Here is an 18,689-nt window from a genome sequence, read left to right on the forward strand (position 1 = left end):
AGACAACTTAACAAAAAACAAATATATACCCATTTCAATTATTTATTTTTACCAGTGAAACCAATATAACATCTCAACATTCACAAATATACATTTCTGACATTCAAAAACAAAACAAAAACAAATCAGTGACCAATATAGCCACCTTTCTTTGCAAGGACACTCAAAAGCCTGCCATCCATGGATTCTGTCAGTGTTTTGATCTGTTCACCATCAACATTGCGTGCAGCAGCAACCACAGCCTCCCAGACACTGTTCAGAGAGGTGTACTGTTTTCCCTCCTTGTAAATCTCACATTTGATGATGGACCACAGGTTCTCAATGGGGTTCAGATCAGGTGAACAAGGAGGCCATGTCATTAGATTTTCTTCTTTTATACCCTTTCTTGCCAGCCACGCTGTGGAGTACTTGGACGCGTGTGATGGAGCATTGTCCTGCATGAAAATCATGTTTTTCTTGAAGGATGCAGACTTCTTCCTGTACCACTGCTTGAAGAAGGTGTCTTCCAGAAACTGTCAGTAGGACTGGGAGTTGAGCTTGACTCCATCCTCAACCCGAAAAGGCCCCACAAGCTCATCTTTGATGATACCAGCCCAAACCAGTACTCCACCTCCACCTTGCTGGCGTCTGAGTCGGACTGGAGCTCTCTGCCCTTTACCAATCCAGCCACGGGCCCATCCATCTGGCCCATCAAGACTCACTCTCATTTCATCAGTCCATAAAACCTTAGAAAAATCAGTCTTGAGATATTTCTTGGCCCAGTCTTGATGTTTCAGCTTGTGTGTCTTGTTCAGTGGTGGTCGTCTTTCAGCCTTTCTTACCTTGGCCATGTCTCTGAGTATTGCACACCTTGTGCTTTTGGGCACTCCAGTGATGTTGCAGCTCTGAAATATGGCCAAACTGGTGGCAAGTGGCATCTTGGCAGCTGCACGCTTGACTTTTCTCAGTTCATGGGCAGTTATTTTGCGCCTTGGTTTTTCCACACGCTTCTTGCGACCCTGTTGACTATTTTGAATGAAACGCTTGATTGTTCGATGATCACGCTTCAGAAGCTTTGCAATTTTAGGAGTGCTGCATCCCTCTGCAAGATATCTCACTATTTTTGACTTTTCTGAGCCTGTCAAGTCCTTCTTTTGACCCATTTTGCCAAAGGAAAGGAAGTTGCCTAATAATTATGCACACCTAATATAGGGTGTTGATGTCATTAGACCACACCCCTTCTCATTACAGAGATGCACATCACCTAATATGCTTAATTGGTAGTAGGCTTTCGAGCCTATACAGCTTGGAGTAAGACAACATGCATAAAGAGGATGATGTGGTCAAAATACTCATTTGCCTAATAATTCTGCACTCCCTGTACAGTTCCAGCAGAGAATAACAGTAGAACATAGTAACATAGCTTCTAAGGCTAAAAAAGGCAAAAGATAACAAAAATACATATGTTCATCCAGTTCAGCCTATTACCCTGCAAATTTGATCCAAAGCAAAGCAAAATACTGATTCCGATTAGGTAGAAGCCAATGTTCCTTGTTTTAGGGAAATAAAATTCCTTCCCAACTCCAAATTTGGCAATAAGGATAAATCTCAGGATCAATGATCCTCAAGAAATATAATAACTATAACATGTTGTAGAGAATCCCTACACTCCAGAAAAGCATCCAAGCCCTTCTTGAATTCTTTTAGTGAGTTCACCATCACCACCTCCTCAGGCAGAGAGTTCTATAGTCTCACTGCTCTTACCATAAAGAATCATCTTCTATGTTTGTGTAGAAACCTTCTTTCCTCCAGACGCAGAGGATGTCCACTCGTCGCAGTGCTGGGGATAAATAGATGATGGAAGAGATCTCTGTACTGACCCCTGATATATTTATACATAGTAATTAGATCTCCCCTCAGTCGTCTTTGTTTATAAATGGAAATAACCCTAATTTTGATAATATTTCTGGGTGCTGTAGTCCACCCCTTCCAGTTATTACTTTAGTTGCCCTCTTCTGAACCCTCTCCAGCTATGCTATGTCTGTCATATTCACAGGAGCCCAGAACTATACCCAGTACTCCATGTGTGGTCTGACTAGTGATTTGTAAAGTGGCAGGACTATGTTCTCATCATGGGCATATATGTCCCTTTTGATGCTACTTATTTTCATAATAGCTTTGGCAGCAGCTGCCTGACACTGGTTTCTACAGCTGTTTTTATACTGAAATCCCTAAGTCCTATTTGATGTCTGTTTTACACAGTGTTTTCCCATTTAGTATGTACTAGTCACATGATTTTCTTCGAACATTTAAGTATAACTTCACATTTTTCAGAGTTCGAAGAAAAAGGCTTCACAATTGAAGCATGCAAGTACCGTAAATGCTAAAACAAACATATCAGATTAACTGCTGATTCTCTTTAAAACCTGTACAGACCTAGTACTTTACTGCTATTTGCTTGTTATAACTCTATACACATAAACGACAGTATAAATCTTGTGCTGTTTTTATATTGAGCTCACAGGAGATACAAATGTAGCAAACTCTAAGCCATGAAAAGTAAAGAACCTGGGGAGGTACTAAAACACAAAGCATATTAGAAAGCTAAATAATGTTTCATTAAAAAATCATTAAAGTGGACTTGTATAAAACCAGAAAGCTTTGCATTAAACAGAATACATCAGAAAGAATGTACTTTGGCTCAAAATAAACACCAAGAGGGAGATTTATCAGGCCAAAAGTTGGCGTAAAGGTGTTGCTAGTCTTGGTGCATGGCGTATGTGCAGCAAAACTTGTGACTTTTACCAGTTCACACAAATTTTCCAAAGTGGCAAGAAAAGGGGGTGTGGCGGGCGGGCCTGGTACATCTATCAATTCCCACATCAGGTTTTGACATGGAAAATGGCTTAAATCTATGCTAGCAAAAGGGCTGGTGTAGAGTTAAGTCTGTTGCATGGCCAGCTGGACGAAGTGGAAAACGTTTATAGAGGCCTGTGGCTCCACATAACTTTGGTGCTACCTCTGGAAGTGCAAAGGGATTTGAGACTAGCGTGGAAAATGGTGGTCTTTATAAATCTCCGAAACAGAATGTCCAATATTGATTAGATACTCATACAGTAATTCCTGCTATATATCAAGGGAGTCACAGAAAGCTAGGAATAAAACTTAACTTTTAATAAGCAGAATAATATTAAATCACTTCATATTTAAAATATAACAAACTTTGCTCATAATGGACCAAAAACACCATCACATACAAATATACACAGAAGGGAGGGTGGGTATAATACGCTAGGGAGAGATATCAATAATAAATCCCTAACTAATACCTCAACCAACAGAAACACCATGATGGTAAGTGGCCTGTGGTCCCGTGCCTGCCCTATCTCACCCTCTCATTGCACTAAATACTTCCAACGCGTTTCCCCAATTATTGGTTCATGAGAGGAAAAAATATGGGGCCGAAAGTAGAAAATAATAAACAACAATTGGTACAGAAGAACTACACGGTAATTAACTGGTAACTGAACCGCAAAAAAGCTGAAGATACAAATACCTCTGATTGTTAGCATATAAATACCTGAAGCATTTGTTTATCAACACTCACATCAATCGATACACGTGATCAAACCTGAATCTCAGGAAAAAGTGGTTCTAACTAGAGTTGAGCGAACACCTGGATGTTCGGGTTCGAGAAGTTCGGCCGAACTTCACGGAAATGTTCGGGTTCGGGATCCGAACCCGAACCGAACTTCGTCCCGAACCCGAACCCCATTGAAGTCAATGGGGACCCAAACTTTTGGGCACTAAAAAGGCTGTAAAACAGCCCAGGAAAGAGCTAGAGGGCTGCAAAAGGCAGCAACATGTAGGTAAATCCCCTGCAAACAAAAGTGGATAGGGAAATGAATTAAAATAAAAATAAAAAAAATAAAAATGACCCAATATCAATTGGACATAGGTCCCATAGCAGAGAATCTGGCTTCACGTCAGCACAAAATCAGTCTCTACATGCCATAGCAGAGAATCTGGCTTCATGTCAGCACAGAATCAGTCTTCATGTCATAGCAGAGAATCAGGCTTCACGTCACCCACCACTGGAACAGGCCACTGTCACACATTTAGGCCCAGGCACCCAGGCAGAGGAGAGAGGTCTCGTAACAGAGAATCTGGCCTGATGTCAGCGCAGAATCAGTCTTCATGTCATAGCAGAGAATCAGGCTTCACGTCACCCACCACTGGAACAGGCCAATGTCACACATTTAGGCCCAGGCACCCAGGCAGAGGAGAGAGGTCACGTAACAGAGAATCTGGCCTTATGTCAGCGCAGAATCTGTCTTCATGTCATAGCAGAGAATCAGGCTTCACGTCACCCACCACTGGAACAGGCCACTGTCACACATTTAGGCCCCGGCACCCAGACAGAGGAGAGAGGTCCTGTAACAGAGAATCTGGCCTTATGTCAGCACAGAATCTGTCTTCATGTCATAGCAGAGAATCAGGCATCACGTCACCCACCATTGGAACAGGCCACTGTCACACATTTAGGCCCAGGCACCCAGGCAGAGGAGAGAGGTCCCGTAACAGAGAATCTGGCCTTATGTCAGCGCAGAATCAGTCTTCATGTCATAGCAGAGAATCAGGCTTCACGTCACCCACCACTGGAACAAACCACTGTCACACATTTAGGCCCGGCACCCAGACAGAGGAGAGAGGTCCTGTAACAGAGAATCTGGCCTTATGTCAGCACAGAATCTGTCTTCATGTCATAGCAGAGAATCAGGCATCACGTCACCCACCACTGGAACAGGCCACTGTCACACATTTAGGCCCAGGCACCCAGGCAGAGGAGAGAGGTCCCGTGACAGAGAATCTGGCCTTATGTCAGCGCAGAATCAGTCTTCATGTCATAGCAGAGAATCAGGCTTCACGTCACCCACCACTGGAACAGGCCACTGTCACACATTTAGGCCCCGGCACCCAGACAGAGGAGAGAGGTCCTGTAACAGAGAATCTGGCCTTATGTCAGCACAGAATCTGTCTTCATGTCATAGCAGAGAATCAGGCATCACGTCACCCACCATTGGAACAGGCCACTGTCACACATTTAGGCCCAGGCACCCAGGCAGAGGAGAGAGGTCCCGTAACAGAGAATCTGGCCTTATGTCAGCGCAGAATCAGTCTTCATGTCATAGCAGAGAATCAGGCTTCACGTCACCCACCACTGGAACAAACCACTGTCACACATTTAGGCCCGGCACCCAGACAGAGGAGAGAGGTCCTGTAACAGAGAATCTGGCCTTATGTCAGCACAGAATCTGTCTTCATGTCATAGCAGAGAATCAGGCATCACGTCACCCACCACTGGAACAGGCCACTGTCACACATTTAGGCCCAGGCACCCAGGCAGAGGAGAGAGGTCCCGTGACAGAGAATCTGGCCTTATGTCAGCGCAGAATCAGTCTTCATGTCATAGCAGAGAATCAGGCTTCACGTCACCCACCACTGGAACAGGCCACTGTCACACATTTAGGCCCCGGCACCCAGACAGAGGAGAAAGGTCCTGTAACAGAGAATCTGGCCTTATGTCAGCGCAGAATCAGTCTTCATGTCATAGCAGAGAATCAGGCTTCACGTCACCCACCACTGGAACAGGCCACTGTCACATATTTAGGCCCAGGCACCCAGGCAGAGGAGAGAGGTCGCGTAAAAGAGAATCTGGCTTCATGTCAGCACAGAATAAGTCTTCATGTCATAGCAGAGAATCAGGCTTCACGTCACCCACCACTGGAACAGGCCACTGTCACACATTTAGGCCCCGGCACCCAGACAGAGGAGAGGTTCATTCAACTTTGGGTTGCCCCGCAATATAATGGTAAAATGAAATTAAAAATAGTATTGAATGAGGAAGTGCCCTGGAGTAGAATAATATATTGTTAAGGGGAGGTAGTTAATATCTAATCTGCACAAGGGATGGACAGGTCCTGTGGGATCCATGCCCGGTTCATTTTTATGAACGTCAGCTTGTCCATATTGGCTGTAGACAGGCGGCTGCGTTTGTCTGTAATGACGCCCCCTGCCGTGCTGAATACACGTTCAGACAAAACGCTGGCCGCCGGGCAGGCCAGCACCTCCAAGGCATAAAAGGCTAGCTCTGGCCACGTGGACAATTTGGAGACCCAGAAGTTGAATGGGGCCGAACCATCAGTCAGTACGTGGAGGGGTGTGCACAGGTACTGTTCCACCATGTTAGTGAAATGTTGCCTCCTGCTAACACGTTCCGTATCAGGTGGTGGTGCACTTAGCTGTGGCGTGTTGACAAAACATTTCCACATCTCTGCCATGCTAACCCTGCCCTCAGAGGAGCTGGGCGTGACACAGCTGCGTTAGCGACCTCTTGCTCCTCCTCTGCCTTCGCCTTGGGCTTCCACTGGTTCTCCTGTGACATTTGGGAATGCTCTCAGTAGCGCGTCTACCAACGTGCGCTTGTACTCGCGCATCTTCCTATCACGCTCCAGTGTAGGAAGTAAGGTGGGCACATTGTCTTTGTAGTCGCTCATGTGTGCCAGGCTGCCCAGAGGTAAGGACAAGCTGTCCTCTGTGGGAGGCGTATCGTCATCGTCCTGTGTTTCCCCCCAGCCACGCACCAGTGATGGGCCCGAGCTGCTTTGGGTGCCACCCCGCTGTGAACATGCTTCATCCTCATCCTCCTCCACCTCCTCCTCATCCTTGTCCTCCTCGTCCTCCAGTAGTGGGCCCTGTCTGGCCACATTTGTACCTGGCCTCTGGTGTTGCAAAAAACCTCCCTCTGAGTCACTTCGAAGAGACTGGCCTGAAAGTGCTAAAAATGACCCCTCTTCCTCCTCTTCCTCCTGGGCCACCTCCTCTTCCATCATCGCCCTAAGTGTTTTCTCAAGGAGACATAGAAGTGGTATTGTAACGCTGATAACGGCGTCATCGCCACTGGCCATGTTGGTGGAGTACTCGAAACAGCGCAACAGGGCACACAGGTCTCGCATGGAGGCCCAGTCATTGGTGGTGAAGTGTGTCTGATCCACAGTGCGACTGACCCGTGCGTGCTGCAGCTGAAACTCCACTATGGCCTGCTGCTGCTCGCACAGTCTGTCCAGCATATGCAAGGTGGAGTTCCACCTGGTGGGTATGTCGCATATGAGGCGGTGAGCGGGAAGGCCGAAGTTACGCTGTAGCGCAGACAAGCGAGCAGCGGCAGGGTGTGAACGCCGGAAGTGCGAACAGACGGCCCGCACTTTATGCAGCAGCTCTGACATGTCGGGGTAGTTGCGAATGAACTTCTGCACCACCAAATTCAGCACATGCGCCAGGCAAGGGATGTGCGTCAAACCGGCTAGTCCCAGAGCTGCAACGAGATTTCGCCCATTATCGCACACCACCAGGCCGGGCTTGAGGCTCACCGGCAGCAACCACTCGTCGGTCTGTTGTTCTATACCCCGCCACAACTCCTGTGCGGTGTGGGGCCTGTCCCCCAAACATATGAGTTTCAGAATGGCCTGCTGACGTTTACTCCGTGCTGTGCTGAAGTTGGTGGTGAAGGTGTGTGGCTGACTGGATGAGCAGGTGGAAGAAGAGGAGGAGGAAGCTGAGTAGGAGGAGGAGGAGACAGGAGGCAAAGAATGTTGCCCTGCGATCCTTGGCGGCGGAAGGACGTGCGCCAAACAGCTCTCCGCCTGGGGCCTAGCCGCCACTACATTTACCCAGTGTGCAGTTAGGGAGATATAGCGTCCCTGGCCGTGCTTACTGGTCCACGTATCTGTGGTTAGGTGGACCTTGCCACAGATGGCGTTGCGCAGTGCACACTTGATTTTATCGGACACTTGTTTGTGCAGGGAAGGCACGGCTCTCTTGGAGAAGTAGTGGCGGCTGGGAACAACATACTGTGCGACAGCAAGTGACATGAGCTGTTTGAAGCTGTGTGTGTCCACCAGCCTAAATGACAGCATTTCATAGGCCAGTAGTTTAGAAATGCTGGCATTCAGGGCCAGGGATCGAGGGTGGCTAGGTGGGAATTTACGCTTTCTCTCAAATGTTTGTGAGATGGAGAGATGAACGCTGCCGTGTGACATGGTTGAGATGCTTGGTGACGCAGGTGGTGGTGTTGGTGGTACATCCCATGTTTGCTGGGCGGCAGGTGCCAACGTTCCTCCAGAGGCAGAGGAAGAGGCCGAGGCGGCGGCAGCAGCAGCAGAAGAGGCCGAGGCGGCGGCAGCAGCAGAAGAGGCTGAGGCGGCGGCAACAGCAGAAGAGGCCGAGGCGGCAGCAGCAGAAGAGGCAGCAGGGGGAGCCTGAGTGACTTCCTTGTTTTTAAGGTGTTTACTCCACTGTAGTTCATGCTTTGCATGCAGGTGCCTGGTCATGCAGGTTGTGCTAAGGTTCAGAACGTTAATGCCTCGCTTCAGGCTCTGATGGCACAGCGTGCAAACCACTCGGGTCTTGTCGTCAGCACATTGTTTGAAGAAGTGCCATGCCAGGAAACTCCTTGAAGCTGCCTTTGGGGTGCTCGGTCCCAGATGGCGGCAGTCAGTAGCAGGCGGAGTCTCGTGGCGGCGGGTGTTCTGATTTTGCCCACTGCTCCCTCTTTTGCTACGCTGTTGGCTCGGTCTCACCACTGCCTCTTCCTCCGAACTCTGAAAGTCAGTGGCACGACCTTCATTCCATGTGGGGTCTAGGACCTCATCGTCCCCTGCATCGTCTTCCACCCAGTCTTGACCCCTGACCTCCTGTTCAGTCTGCACACTGCAGAAAGACGCAGCAGTTGGCACCTGTGTTTCGTCATCATCAGAGACGTGCTGAGGTGGTATTCCCATGTCCTCATCATCAGGAAACATAAGTGGTTGTGCGTTAGTGCATTCTATCTCTTCCACCCCTGGTGAAGGGCTAGGTGGATGCCCTTGGGAAACCCTGGCAGCAGAGTCTTCAAACAGCATAAGAGACTGCTGCATAACTTGAGGCTCAGACAGTTTCCCTGATATGCATGGGGGTGATGTGACAGACCGATGGGCTTGGTTTTCATGCGCCATCTGTGCGCTTTCTGCAGAAGACTGGGTGGGAGATAATGTGAACGTGCTGGATGCACTGTCGGCCACCTAATTGACTAATGCCTGTACCTGCTCAGGCCTTACCATCCTTGGAACGGCATTGGGCCCCACCAAATATCCCTGTAAATTCTGGCGGCTACTGGGACCTGAGGTAGTTGGTACACTAGGACGTGTGGCTGTGGCAGAACGGCCACGTCCTCTTCCAGCACCAGAGGGTCCACTAACACCACCACGACCATGTCCACGTCCGCGTCCCTTATTAGATGTTTTCCTCATTGTTCCCGTTCACCACAATTTTGAGAATGGCAAATTTGGGAATAGTTTTTCAACCCAGAACAAAAAGTGTGCTTTTACGGTCACTACAAATAACTTGACCAGCTAAAACAGTACAGATTTGGTTGAAAAGAAATGTGAGGCCTGTTTTTTTTTGCGCTGTGTGACAGGTATAGGTTTAATCACAGAATCAGACTTCTATCTGCACGGTAGCGTGTGTCTTAGGTTTTTCTGAATGACACTATCAGTACCTTCAATGTAAGATATCCTTTTTGGGATAGATTTCAAGTAGGCCTCAAATATCAGAAACTAGTTATTTTGAGAATGGCAAATTTGGGAATAGTTTTTCAACCCAGAACAAAAAGTGTGCTTTTACGGTCACTACAAATAACTTGACCAGCTAAAACAGTACAGATTTGGTTGAATAGAAATGTGAGGCCTGTTTTTTTTTGCGCTGTGTGACAGGTATAGGTTTAATCACAGAATCAGACTTCTATCTGCACGCTAGCGTGTGTCTTAGGTTTTTCTGAATGACACTATCAGTACCTTCAATGTAAGATATCCTTTTTGGGATAGAATTCAAGTAGGCCTCAAATACCAGAAACTAGTTATTTTGAGAATGGCAAATTTGGGAATAGTTTTTCAATCCAGAAAATAAAAAGTGCTTTTACGGTCACTACAAATAACTTGACCAGCTAAAACAGTACAGATTTGGTTGAATAGAGATGTGAGGCCTGTTTTTTTTTGCGCTGTGTGACAGGTATAGGTTTAATCACAGAATCAGACTTCTATCTGCACGCTAGCGTGTGTCTTAGGTTTTTCTGAATGACACTATCAGTACCTTCAATGTAAGATATCCTTTTTGGGATAGATTTCAAGTAGGCCTCAAATACCAGAAACTAGTTATTTTGAGAATGGCAAATTTGGGAATAGTTTTTCAATCCAGAACAAAAAGTGTGCTTTTACGGTCACTACAAATAACTTGACCAGCTAAAACAGTACAGATTTGGTTGAATAGAAATGTCAGGTCTATTTTTTAGGCGCTGGGTGACAGGCTCAACTTGCCCCTAGTATATGGCCAAAAAATAACCACACTGTTGATGGTTAAATGCACTTGGGTGACACAGGCTCAGCCTGCACCAGATGTAGTATATGGCCAAAAAATAATCAGACTGTTGATGGTTAAATGCACTTCGGTGACACAGGCTCAGCCTGCAGCTGATGTAGTATATGGCCAAAAAATAACCAGACTGTTGATGGTTAAATGCACTTCGGTGACACAGGCTCAGCCTGCAGCTGATGTAGGATATAGCACAAAATAACCACACTATTGATGGTTAAATACACTTGGTGATAGCTTGTGCTGGCGCACCACAAGTCACAAAATGGCCGCCGATCACCCCAGAAAAAAAGTGATCTAAAAACGCTCTGGGCAGCCTGAAAAAAGTGAGCAAGTCAATATGAGCACTTCAATGATCCAGAGCTGCAGATCGATCACAGAATGAAGTCTTTTGGAGGAGTTAATCGGCCTAAACTCGCCCTAACGTCGCAGCTGCAACCTCTCCCTATGCTTGAATCAGCAGAGTGACGTGCAGCGCTACGTGACCCAAGCTTATATAGAGGCTGGGTCACATGCTGCACTGGCCAATCACAGCCATGCCAATAGTAGGCAAGGCTGTGATGGCCTCTTGGGGCAAGTAGTATGACGCTTGTTGATTGGCTGCTTTGCAGCCTTTCAAAAAGCGCCAAGAAAGCGCCGAACACCGAACCCGAACACAGACTTTTACGAAAATGTTCGGGTCCGTGTCACGGACACCCCAAAATTCGGTACGAACCCGAACTATACAGTTCGGGTTCGCTCATCCCTAGTTCTAACAGTTCCCAGTCCGATAGACAGTTATCAATATGTGTGTAGTCAACCAGTGTAGGATTGATCATGTAGATGTTACTCCATAGGCAGTTAGAGCACATACGTGAGACAGCCAGATATTGGTTTCAGACATCAATAATCAAAGCTCAACACATATAATTGATAGCTGGCCCAGAACAAATAGAAAAGTCGTCAGGTTTATGTTTATGCAATACCAAGTAACCTGAGGTATAGTCAAAAAGCCACAATCAATTAATCCCGATACATCACTAAGCTGGATACATATATTTAATTGGTAGCCCAGGACAAATAAAGTATAGAGGTATAATCTAAAAGCCCGGTACATATAAAAGCTCAATACATATATATAGATAAAACCTAGTACATATCAAAGCTCTATACATATATTCAATTGCTGGCCTTAAACAAATAGAATCACCCTCCGGCTAATGTTTATGTATCACAAGGTTACCGGAGGTCTGATTAGAAGGCTGCAATGAATAAAGCCCGGTATATGAAAAGTGATGTTCAAACTACAATTGATGGTCACAAGGACCTCTCACATGTACAGTAGATGTTAGACTGCCATGGCGATTGCGGCATGGTCCACCTCAATATGGATATACGTATTAGTACATCCAATTGCAGCCTTCTAATCAGACCTCTGGTAACCTTGTGATACATAAACATTAGCCGGAGGGTGATTCTATTTGTTTAAGGCCAGCAATGAAAGAAATGCTTTAGATATTCATATGTAGTGTTAAGCGCGAATATTCGAAAAGCTAATTTTTATCGCGAACATTGGCACTTCGAGAATTTGTGAATATTTAGAATATAGTGCTATATATTTGTAATGACGAATATTCTTTTTTTTTTTTTTTTTAACACAGTACACATCAGGTGATCATCCCTCCCTTCTTCTAGCTTGTGGGCCAATGAGACAGCTTTGTCACAGCTTAGCAACATCCCTAGCAACCAATAGAAAAGTTGCCTACCCCTTACTATATAAGAACCTCCCCAGCAGCCATTTTCTAAAGTTTATTGCAGTTATGAAAGAGACAGCAGTGTCATTGCTGTGCTCTGTGCTTTGTTGTATTACATAAGACAGTTAACTTATATATATAATACAGATAGTGGGAGATAGTCATTGTACGTTATATCCTGATATACTGTAGCTGATAAGTTCTGCTGTCCATACATACAGTCCTGATTAAAAGTTTAAGACCACTTGAAAAATGGCAAAAAAACATATTTTACATTGTTGGATCTTAACAAGGTTCCAAGTAGAGCTTCAACATGCAACAAGAAGGAATGAGAGTGAGACAAAAAAAAATTTGAGCATTCAATTAATTGAAAATAACGATTAAACTGAAACAGGCTGTTTTTCAGCTGATCCAAATATTAGGACCACATGCCTTTAAAAGGCCAAATCTGTGCAAAGATGTGGATTCATTGTCATTCTCTGTCAGGTAGTCACACGTTGTGATGGCAAAGGCAAAAAAACTCTCCCTTTTTAAACGTGGTCGGGTTGTTGAACTGCATAAGCAGGGTCTCTCACAGCACGCCATCGCTGCTAAGGTGGGACGCAGTAAGACAGTCATTTGGAATTTCTTAAATGATCCTGAGGGTTATGGAACAAAAAAGTCAAGTGGAAGACCCCAAAATATTTTTCACCAGCACTGAGCCGGAGGATTCAATTGGCTGTCGTCAAGACACTGGACGATCCTTGACCCAAATTAAGGCCCTTACTGGTGCTGACTGCAGCCCCATAACCATCAGACGGCATCTGAGACTGAAGGGCTTTAAAAACAAAATACTTCTTCAAAGACCTTGTCTCCTTGGTCCTGATGGTTTGCAACGTTACTGGCATGACAAGCAGATCCCACATGAGATGTTTTCTACGCGCCACAGTGGAGGGGGCGCCATAAAGGTCTGGGGTGCTTTTTCCTTCAGTGGAACAATTGAGCTTCAGGAAGTGCAGGGGCGTCAAACGGCCGCTGGCTATGTCCAGATGTTGCAGAGAGCATTCCTCATGACTGAGGGCCCTCGTCTGTGTGGTAACGACTGGGTTTTTCAACAGGACAACGCTATAGTACACAATGCCCGCAGGACAAGAGACTTCTTCTATGAGAATAACACTCTTTTGGCCCATCCTGCGTGTTCCCCTGATCTAAATCCAATTGAGAACCTTTGGGGATGGATGGCAAGGGAAGTTTACAAAAATGGACAATAGTTCCAGACAGTAGATGGCCTTCGTGCGGCCGTCTTCACCACTTGGAGAAATGTTCCCACTCACCTCATGGAAACGCTTGCATTAAGCATGCCAAAACGAATTTTGGAAGTGATAAACAATAACGGCGGAGCTACTCATTACTGAGTTCATGTTTGGAAGTTGGATTTCTGTTTTGGGGGGTTTCGTTTTTTTTTGGAGGTGTGGTCCTAAACTTTTGATATGCTGAAAAACAGCCTGTTTCAGTTTATTCATTGTTTTCATTAAATTGAATGCTCAAAAAATGTTTTGTCTCACTCCCATTTCTTCTTGTTGCATATTGAAGCTCTACTTGGAACCTTGTTAAGATCCAGCCATGCTAAATATGATTTTTTGCCATTTTCCAAGTGGTCTTAAACTTTTGATCAGGACTGTACATGCTACAGACATAGTGCTGTGATGTCATAAGTTGCACGTATTGTGAATAAAGATGCGCATCATTAATTGCCGAAAATTTGCAAGCGCAAATATATTGGAGCACTCTATCTGCATATAAAGCTATTCTAATGTTCTGCCGTGCCAACCATTTTCTCCAGTCTCAGAAAACTTATACCAGCTTGAAAAATGTAGCATAAGTGACCCACGCCGGTATTTCGCGTGCATTACGCGAATAATACATAGCCGATTTTCGCAATCAAGAATGTAATCTCGAATTCTCAAATTTGCGAATATTCTACAAAATATTTGCGAAATATCGCGAATTCGAATATTGCCCCTGCCGCAAATTCAATTGCCAGTTAATAACCGTGTAGTTCTTCTGGACCAATTGTTGTTTATTATTTTCTACTTTCGGCCCCATATTTTTTCCCCTCATGAACCAATAATTGGGGAATTGCATTGGAAGTATTTAGGGCAATGAGAGGGTGGGATAGGGCAGGCACGGGACCACAGGCCACCCACCATCAGGGTGTTCCTGTGGGTTGAGGTATTAGTTAGGGATTTATTATTGACATCTCTCCCTAGCGTATTATACCCACCCTCCCCTCTGTGTATATTTGTATGTGTTGGTGTTTTTGGTCCATTATGAGCAATGTTTGTTATATTTTAGAGGAATATGAAGTGATTTAACTTTATAAATCTCCCCCTAAATTAATCATGTTTTTTCGCAAACATCTGACTAAAGGAGCATTTACACTCGTTTACATACAGTGTTCCTTCCCGACAGTCAGCTGCACGTTATTGGAGATGAAGCTCTACATTTATATGCAATGATCCCTTCCACAGTATGAGCATAAGGGAATGATCGCTGCTATCACTTGTCCCCATACAAAATCATTGCTCCTGGGCAACAGAGAGATGTTTAGATCGCACGATCTGCTGCCCAGGAACCATGATTGAGGTGTCCTCACTTCAGATCATTTTATCCAATGAACAATTGTTTCGCTAATTCATCGGGTGAACTGCAGCACCTTTAGACGGGCAGATTATCAGGAACGAGTGATAATTGACCCAAATACCGTATAAATCCACCTTAAGAAATAATAAGCACAATGGGGTAGATTTACTATGGAAATGTGCCAGTTTTTTTAGCCCACTTTTATGCCAAAAAAAACTAGCATGCATGCTCTGCATTTGCCAACTGTTTTACATATTTTTCTAAGATTTTTACGCCTTATCTGACAAGGGGCAAATGGCTTTGTGGGAAAGGTGATATGAACTAAATGCCAACATTTTGGTATAGGTGATGGAAACTTAGACTTGAGTATTTTTTTTGGTGCACGGAAATGTTTTTGGCACACAGGTGAAACTAGTGTAAATTTGACATATTCCAAATTTATAGAGATCCATGCATCTGAATAGTACATTTGTCTAATATTAAGACTGTGATTTGTATTCTTAGATGTTGTAAAGGGCGACACTATTAGTAAATCCGTGCCATTAAATTTCAGAATAAGTAAAGTCATCAGAGGAGAAACTGAAACTGCATAAAAATGGTCAGGACGGTTCAGAAAATGTACCGGCATCCTGTTCCATACCAGTGGGTTTACATATCAGGAGATACTTTAAAATATCCTAGTGTAACAGCATAATCTCACATAAACGATATGCAACAGTAAACCAGCAGTAAACCATAACCAGGAAAATAATTGCACTTTGTTATTCTGTAGAAAGCAATTACTTGACAAAATTCATTTCTATATGAATTGTTTAGGGAACTTTCACACTTGCGTTAATCTTTTCCGGTATTGAGTTCCGTCCTAAGGGCTCAATACCGGAAAAAAACTGATCAGTTTTATCCTAATGCATTCTGAATGGAGAGCAATCTGTTCAGTATGCATCGGGATGTCTTCAGTTCAGTCACTGTACGGTTTTTGGACGGAGAAAATACCGCAGCATGTTTCGGTATTTTCTCCGTCCAAAATTCTGGAACACTTGCGGGAATTCCGGATCCGGCATTATTTTCCATTCCGGAAAAACGGATCCGGTTTTGCAGATGACAACCGGAGAGACTGATCCGGTATTGCAATGCATTTGTGAGACGGATCCGGATCCATCTACAAATGGTATCCGTTTGCATACAGATTGCTAGATCCAGCAGGCAGTTCTGGCGACGGAACTGCCTGCCGGAATCCAGCAACGCAAGTGTGAAAGTACCCTTAGACCTTTTGCTCCAAGCAACACTGCTCAGGTGATTGATTCCTACTTTAGTTCAAACACAACCTTATTTTCACATATGGCCACAGGCAGCTTTGCATATATCAAGAACCTTTCCACTCTTATAATACATATGTTGGATCCAGAACTTCTGGGAATCCATAAGGAGAGCCTCAAGGTGCTATATGCAGTTCTTCATGAATAGAGTTGCCACATTGGCAGTGTATAATAACATAGAACAGAGCATAGCATATATAGGACAGTGCTCTGGAGACAGCAATGCTGATTACCGCTCTCTCACCCTGTGCTGTAATTGTACAGTTCTTGAATATAATGTCCAGTGATTACGCAGGCAGTCGGGAGGTTTGGAGAAAAGTCTGCAGCATCTCAGGGGTTGATCAGCACTAGTAAAAGGAGATGAATTAATTTTTCATCCCAGCATCAGTCCCAGCATTACAATTGGCAGGGCTAACATTTTTATAGTCATTAGGTGAATATCGGACCAACCTGCTAATTTGGGAAGCATCACTTGCCCATGTAATGTGTGTGGTGGTGACCCAACTCTTATGGCAGATGTCGGTGGAAGGATTAGGTTGTTAAGTTTCAATATACTCAATTATTTGTTCTCAAAGGAGAAAAGCCAACGCCATATATGTCTGACAGCAGTTTATTCTCTTCCCCCCTTTGAGAATATATAGATGCACGGCTGAGCATGCATGTGTATAGGATGGTCAAGAGGAATACAGTAGCTGTGGCCGAAAGCTTTGTGAGATGTATGTTTATGGCCAAAAGGTTTCTGCGCATGTCCAGCGGCTGTGCAGTGGGTTAATATTGATGACCTATTTGGGATGAGCAGTTGTCATTACACTGAGACATCTATACAAAGGAGATGACTCGCAGGTAATTTTGAAGAGGAAGTAATGCTCGCAATGAGTGTCGCGACCACTTCAAACAGCTGATCAGTGGGGGTGCCGGAATACCTGCTGATCTGATATTGATGAACTATCCTCAGGATAGGTCATCAATAGGGATGAGCGAACCCGAACTGTACAGTTCGGGTTCGTACCGAATTTTGGGGTGTCCGTGACACGGACCCAAACCCGAACATTTTCTAAAAAAGTCCGGGTTCGGGTTCAGTGTTCGGCGCTTTCTTGGCGCTTTTTGAAAGGCTGCAAAGCAGCCAATCAACAAGCGTCATAGTACTTGCCCCAAGGGGCCATCACAGCCATGCCTACTATTGGCATGGCTGTGATTGGCCAGTGCAGCATGTGACCCAGCCTCTATTTAAACTGGAGTCACGTAGCGCCGCACGTCACTCTGCTCTGATCCGTGTAGGGAGAGGATGCAGCTGCTGCTGTTAGGGCGAGATTAGGCAGGGATTTATTTACTGAAGTGATCGATATACAGCTGTGTATCATACAACCTCTGCTATTCAATTGCTCACTGTTTTAATGCTGCCCAGAGCGTTTTTCAGTCACTTTTTTCTGGGGTGATCGGCGGCCATTTTGTGTCTTGTGGTGAGCCAGCACAAGCTGCCACCAAGTCCATTTTTAACCATCAACAGTGTGTTGTTTTTTTTTGCTATATCCTACATCAGGGGCTTGGCTGTGCTTGCTATTTTATTGAGGGGTAAAATAGAATTTCCAAAATAGCAGTACCCTAAATCTGGTGTTTCAGCTGTGGCTAGCCAATAGTAATACTGTCTGCTGTCTGCCGAAGTACAGTTTTTGTTCTGTGTTGAAATACAATTCCCAACTTAGCAATTCCCTAAATTAGTGGTTTCTGCTCTATCAGGCCAAGTTTAAATCTATCCATAAAAGGGTATATTAGATTGAAGGTGCGGATAAGGTCATCCTCAATAACTTCACACGCTACCGTGCATTTCCAAGTCTAATTCTGTCCGTAAAAGGGATACCTGTCATCCAACGCCTAAATACTAGGCCTACAATTTATATTCAGCTAAATCTGTTGTTACTGCTGTGGCTGGTCAATCTATTTAGTTTCTGCCAAAGCACAGTTTTTGTTCTGGGTTGAAATACAATTCCCATTTTAGCAATTCCCTAAATTAGTGGTTTCTGCTCTATCAGGCCAAGTTTAACCGCCTCCGGACCGCCTAACGCAGGATCGCGTTCCGGAGGCGGCAGCTCCAGGCAGAGTCACGCATGTACGCGTCATCTCGCGAGACGCGAGATTTCCTGTGAACGCGCGCACACAGGCGTGCGCGTTCACAGGAACTGCAGGTAAGCGAGTGGATCTCCAGCCTGCCAGCGGCGATCGTTCGCTGGCAGGCTGTAGATGCGATTTTTTTAACCCCTAACAGGTATATTAGACGCTGTTTTGATAACAGCTTCTAATATACCTGCTACCTGGTCCTCTGGTGGTCCCTTTTGCTTGGATCGACCACCAGAGGACACGGGCAGCTCAGTAATAAGTAGCACCAAGCACCACACTACACCCCCCCCCCGTCACTTATTAACCCCTGATCACCCCATATAGACTCCCTGATCACCCCCCTGTAAGGCTCCATTCAGATGTCCGTATGTGTTTTACGGATCCATGGATCGGATCCGCAAAACACATACGGACGTCTGAATGGATCCTTACAGGGGGGTGATCAATGACAGGGGGGTGA

At 45.2% G+C, this 18,689-nt stretch overlaps 2 protein-coding genes across 5 annotated transcripts in view; one reads left to right on the top strand and one right to left on the bottom strand.

The window, feature by feature from the left end:
- The window catches only part of LRRC20 (leucine rich repeat containing 20), an 801,757-nt gene that overhangs the window by 443,004 nt on the left and 340,064 nt on the right, over window positions 1-18,689 (top strand). The window lies entirely within an intron of this gene.
- LOC121003240 (ropporin-1-like) overlaps window positions 1-18,689 on the bottom strand; it is a 75,692-nt gene that overhangs the window by 18,387 nt on the left and 38,616 nt on the right. The gene's annotated exons all lie outside the window — the stretch shown is intronic.

This window comes from Bufo bufo, chromosome 6 (assembly GCF_905171765.1).
Source record: "Bufo bufo chromosome 6, aBufBuf1.1, whole genome shotgun sequence".
In the NCBI taxonomy this organism is placed as follows: Eukaryota; Metazoa; Chordata; class Amphibia; order Anura; family Bufonidae; genus Bufo; species Bufo bufo.